This window comes from Cyprinus carpio, chromosome B7 (assembly GCF_018340385.1).
Source record: "Cyprinus carpio isolate SPL01 chromosome B7, ASM1834038v1, whole genome shotgun sequence".
Taxonomy (NCBI): domain Eukaryota; kingdom Metazoa; phylum Chordata; class Actinopteri; order Cypriniformes; family Cyprinidae; genus Cyprinus; species Cyprinus carpio.
This window is the reverse complement of record NC_056603.1, coordinates 34,456,204-34,462,203: the sequence shown is the minus strand read 5'-3', so window position 1 is coordinate 34,462,203 and position 6,000 is coordinate 34,456,204.

Here is a 6,000-nt window from a genome sequence, read left to right as displayed (position 1 = left end):
TTTGTAAAGGCGATTTAAGAGAAGGTTTTTTGAGAATTCTAAAGAATATTATGGGACCCAAAATAGACTGGTCTAGAAGCACTAGCTGTGTGCAAAGGAAAGAAGAAACTGTGAGTGAATACACTGAAAGATTTTGTCAGTCAGCAGTTACTTACAGTGGAATAGTTGATGATCCTGAAAGTGTGCTTGATGACAAGGAACCATTAGTCCACATCTGGTCAGATCGCCTTGTAGCTGAGTACAGTTAGTCCTTGCCATTCCTAGATCTAACTTGGTCTAACAAAACTCTCAGAAGTAATCTAGACAGTTAAGCTACATGGGAAAGAGATGCGGATGTTAAGGCAAAAGTGAGAGTAGCAGCAGCAGCTATGTTTAGCACAAGGAAACAAGACCATAGATGGCCTAAAAGAGAAGGCAAATGCAATTACTGTGTAAGATCAGGTCACTGGGAGCAAGAGTGTAGAAGGAAGTTGCAAGATAGTAGAAGAAATGCTATGCATAATTCTGCTCCTTCTCAGCCCGCCTACAACCCTGAAGTAATTCCTACAATGTCCACAGAAACTTTAGGACATTGTAAGTCTTTTTTTTCTGTAATCTATATGTCTAATGGATTCTTTTCTGTACCCTTGCACTCTGACAGCCAGACATGGTTAGCTTTTACGGTTGACTATGAACAATATCAGTGGACACGTTTGCCCCAGGGATTTCAGAATTCCCCAACTTTATACCATCAGGCTGTCAGACGTGATTTGTGTGACCCAAAATGTCCAGTCAAACAGTCCACTATGATTCAATATGTCGATGATATTTTGATAGACTCTACAGATCACGAGGTACATCAAGCTGAATTGGCAACATTGTTGGACTATTTGCAGAAAAGAGGACACAAATGCAGCTTTCACAAAGTTAAATTGCTAAAAACCAAGTCACATTTCAGGGTCAAACAATTGGTGCAGGAAATAGATCTATTACACAGGATCGAGCCACTTCAGTCAAAGCCATACCTCAACCTACTACCATTAAAACACTCAGATCATTTTTAAGAACAGCAGGTTACTGTAGACCTTGGATTGAAGAATATGCCTCAATTGCTCAGCCTCTTTATGACTTGTTGAAAGGCCAGGTAAAAGATTCTGATACTGTTTGTATGGAAGAAATTCACCTCAAAGCTTTCAATGATTTAAAGAGAGCACTATGTCAAGCACCGGCATTAGGAATTGCACAATCTAACAAACCCTTTGTGCTTTATGCACATGAACACTTAGGCTTAATGACTTAGGCTTTTAATGCAAGATCATGGGGGCAGTTTACGCCCAATTCATTACTATTCTGGTAAACTTGACATAGTCGCTCAAGGCATGGGCCCATGTCTTAGAGCAGTGCAGGCAGTTCATCTAGCTCTTCAGGCTTCAACAGGAATGGTGTTAGGACAGACTGTAAATGCAAGATGCCCTCATGCAGTGTCCGCACTGATAATTCAAGCAAAAGTCACTTCTGTCACCTCCTCTTGTTGGGGAAATTGGTTAACGACCCTCACAGCCCCGAACATTGTTTTACAGTATGCGCCAGTAACAAACACATCCTCATGTATGATGTCTGCAATGACTGAAGTTTTGTTAGAGGATGAAGGTGAAACAACTCATGATTGTGTTACGCTTACATACGCAGCTACAAGTAACAGACGAGCAGGTTATGCAGTAACTTCCACCACTGAAGCTGTAGCTTCAGGTTGTCTTCCAGATCATTTTTCAGCTCAAGCTGCAGTACTAGTAGCCTTAACTAAAGCATGCACACTAGCTTCAAGATCGATTGCAAATATCTACACTGATTCCAGGTATGCTTTTGGGATGGTTCATGATTTTGGTGTCATTTGGCAAAGTAGACATTTTCTAACTTCTGCTGGATCCCCCATTAAGCATGCTGGATTAATGAAAGATTTAATGTTTTCCATGAAACTTCCAAAGAAATTAGCGGTGTTCAAAGTGAAAGCACATCTCACAACTAATAATACTACGGAAGCTAAAAGTAAGGCTCTTGCTCATGTAGCTGCTAAACAGGCTTGTTCCTATGCAACTGTACAAGTGTGTTCAGGTAATACAGCACAGAAGACAATTCTGCCTCCTAAATCAATTACTGATCTGTACAAAGACATTCATCTTTATTAAGCATGGACATGGTTAGACAAAGGAGCCACAGTGGATTCATCTGGATGCTGGACCAACGAGGGGAAGTATGTCGCTCCCGAATCACTGCTGCCATATTTGACTCAACAAATACACAATTTGGGTCACAGTGATCCAGCAATAATGAATCACAGGTTCTCAAATCAATGGTGGAATCCAAAATTCAGAAATGTAGCCACCAAAACAGTCAACAGATGTTTTACATGTCAGAAAAATAATGATGTGCCAGCAGCAGCTACAGCAGCAACACATACTCCAGCTTCACCAGGACCATTTTGTCACCTGCAAGTTTTATTACATATCATTGCCTCCTAGTAAGGGAAAAACTAATGTTTTGGTAGTATTGGACAAATTTTCTAGATGGCTAGAAGCTTATCCAACAGGGCGTGTCTTGTCACTGATTTCATTCCCAGATGGGGATTACCAGATTGCATTGACTCAGATCAAGGTACACACTTCACAGGACAGGTAGTCAAGGAAGTGTCTAAAATTAAGTGGAATCTTCACTGCCCCTATAGGCCACAAGCATCAGGACAAGTTGAAAGAGCGAACAGAACTATCAAAACCAGGTTGAGCAAAATGCATCAGGAAGGAGTACCATGGGTCGAGGCGCTGCCAGAGGTACTGTGTAGTATGAGAGCGTCAGCTAACAGATCAGTAGGACTGAGCCCTCATGAGATTATTACAGGACGCCCAATGGATTTGCCAGGTGTGACTGATCTTAGAAATGCTGATGTACACATTGCCTCAGATGCCCTGATCACTTACTGTGAAAACCTCACAAAGGCAGAACAGAGTACCAGAGAGAGATAGTTGAGTCATGTTGGCAGACTCCACCAGAAGGGGGACACACAATCATCCCAGGTCAGTGGGTCATGATAAAGTCATTCAGAAACAAGCCGTAAGAGCCTAAGTGGCATGGACCACATCAAGTGATGTTAATTACAGCAAGCTGCATTGTTTTGTCAGGTAAGGAAAACCTAGACTCATGTTTCACACTGTAAAGTTGTTCCCCCACCTACAGGGATAGGATAGGACACACGGACCAGTGAGGTGCCTAGGAAAGAACCAAATGCAACAGGCATCGGGGGCCAATCCTGCGGTGAAGATTCCCTTATAGGCCTTCCCACCCACTAGTCCATCCTTACCTCATTGTTCTTTAGGTGTCGCAGTAATTAAGAAATAGGGAAAGAAGGAACAACAATAGCAGACTCAAATCGAACAGAGGATACAACCCTAGTGTTTGCAGTCTTTTACAACAAATGCTGCTCTGTTGTCGTATGAAGCCACCACCTCTAAAAGACAACCAGACCCACAACCGAGCCAACTGTCAGGGAAGAAAAATTAAATACACAACGCAGAGAATCACATACAGGAACTTCAGTCATCCATCAACATGATCAAGATTGCCATACTAGTAATCATCATGGACATCACACAAAGTATAGACTCCAGAAACAACATATTCTTAGAGCTGATGAATATGTCAAGAAACGCCTTGTTTGCTGGAAAGAACGTTTGCATTATACCTCACCCGCCTTCAGTAAGAGCAGGAATCCCATGGGTGGCACACCCCATCTCCAACTGTGACATGTGTACCCTCTTCGGAGTTCAGACCAGTGGAATATACAACAAGAGTACATGTCACAACATCACAACTCCTCCAGCTTCTCCATGTTGCATTCCTGGATTAGCATCCTGCAACCTAACTTCAGCTACTCCCATCATGACAGATCTACTCTTGCCAATGGCTTTTCCTTGGTGTGTGGAAAATTATGCTCCAACCTCGACTCCACTGAGTGAAATTCCTCATGAACGTTGCAGCTTTGTGGTCGAAATGAGAACCGAATCCCATGTGGACATTGCTCCATCAGCAGGGAGAGAGGAAAAGGACTTAGAAGGGTGTCTCCATAGGACACCATCTCTCCCAAAACTCTTCGCAGTAAATCAGTGGTGTATGATTCCTCCACCAACTGGCAACTTTTGGTTATGTGGAACTTCTGTCTACAACATTCTACCAAGCCAGTTCAACAGCAGGTGCACCCTGGTTTATTATTTTTTTTGTGTCAGTCCAAGGTTTACCTTACAAATTCCCAAAAGGGTAGTGTTAAAAATTAGTGTTAATTTTTAAGAAGCTTTAAGACCAAAAGGGCAAGTCCTACAAGCGTTGCTTGGGGATCAGTTTTGTCAAGATCCAAGATTTTGTTGGCTAAATGTTTCTTATACATTGTGTTAAAAACACTTAAATGGATAGGAGACTTAACCCTTGTGCGTTGTTCAAATTCACTACCCTTTCGTTATGTTCTGGATGAACACATCCACTAAATTAAACTGCTGTAAAAATGTATCAGATAATTTTTTTTTTTCAAATTTTTTTGCATAAATCTATTAATCAACCACAGTCCTGATCAAAACTACCAAATGTTTAAAAAAAAATCCAAGATTTTAAGCTCGCTGGAGAGGTCAAGCTTCATAATCATTTCTAAAACTTTGTTACAAGTCAAGCCCTTTCTCATGTTGCTTGCTGCTCTTCTCACCATCAAATGACCAGTAGGATGACATGCAAGTGTTTAAATCCACTTGTTTTTGTTTGGTCTGTACTTCTCACCATCAAAAGGCAGCAGGTGCATAAATACACTTATTTTGTTATCGTTTAGTCCATGTAGTTCTGAGAGTCGAGGTGCATATTTTGATTTTTTCAGATACATCAAGCTAAGTGTGCAAAGGTCTCTCTCTCACTCTCTCTCTCTCTCTCTCACACACACACACACACACACACACACACACACACACCACACACACACACATACACACACACACACACACACTTTAATTTGCTGTTATACTCCATATACAAGCCAGAAACTATTTTTTTTTTTTTTGCCCAGGCCTATCTAAAGGGTTAATGGTCCCACCTAGTGATCAACTGTAAAAATAACATTTTTTACCTCTTCCCAACAGGAAAAACCTCCAACAATCAAGAATCTCTCTCTCTCTCTCACTCTCTCTCTCTCTCTCTCTCTCTCTCTCTCTCACACACACACACACACACATTTGTTTTTGTGAATTGTGGGGACATTCCATAGGCATAATGGTTTTTATACTTTACAAACTGTATGTGCTATTGCCCTACATCAACCCTACACCTAACCCTACCCCTTACAGGAAACTTTGTGCATTTTTACTTTTCCTCAAAAAAAAAAAAAAAAAAAAAAAAAAAAAAAAACTCATTTTGTATGGTTTATAAGCGTTTTGAAAAATGGGGGACATGGGTTATGTCCTCATAAGTCACCCTCTCCTTGTAATACCTGTGTCATACCCATGTCATTATACAAAGTTGTGTCCTGATGTCACAAACACACACACACACACACACACTATAATTTGCTGTTATACTCCATATAACTCCACATACAAGCCAGAAACTGTTTTTTTTTTTTTTTTTTTTTTTTTGCACAGGCCTATCTAAAGGGTTAATGGTCCCACCTAGTGATCAACTGTAAAAATAACAAATTTTACCTCTTCCCAACAGGGAAAACTACCAACAATCAAGAATGCATGATTGTATGGTGCCATGGCTTTGCAATCAAAAAATGTTGTTATAATGGAAGTCAATGGGGCAAAAACAGCCATGAACAGTAAATGAGGGAGAAACAATTTAAATCTAATGCTGCACAAAAACTAACAATGCATCAAAGCCAATGCTGTTACTCTTTCACATGCCCAAGACTGTGATAAAAGGTAAAAACAATATCCAGTCCACAGTCACTTTTTATATTGAAAACAAGTCATTTTGTTTGCCCCCCCCCCCAAATCA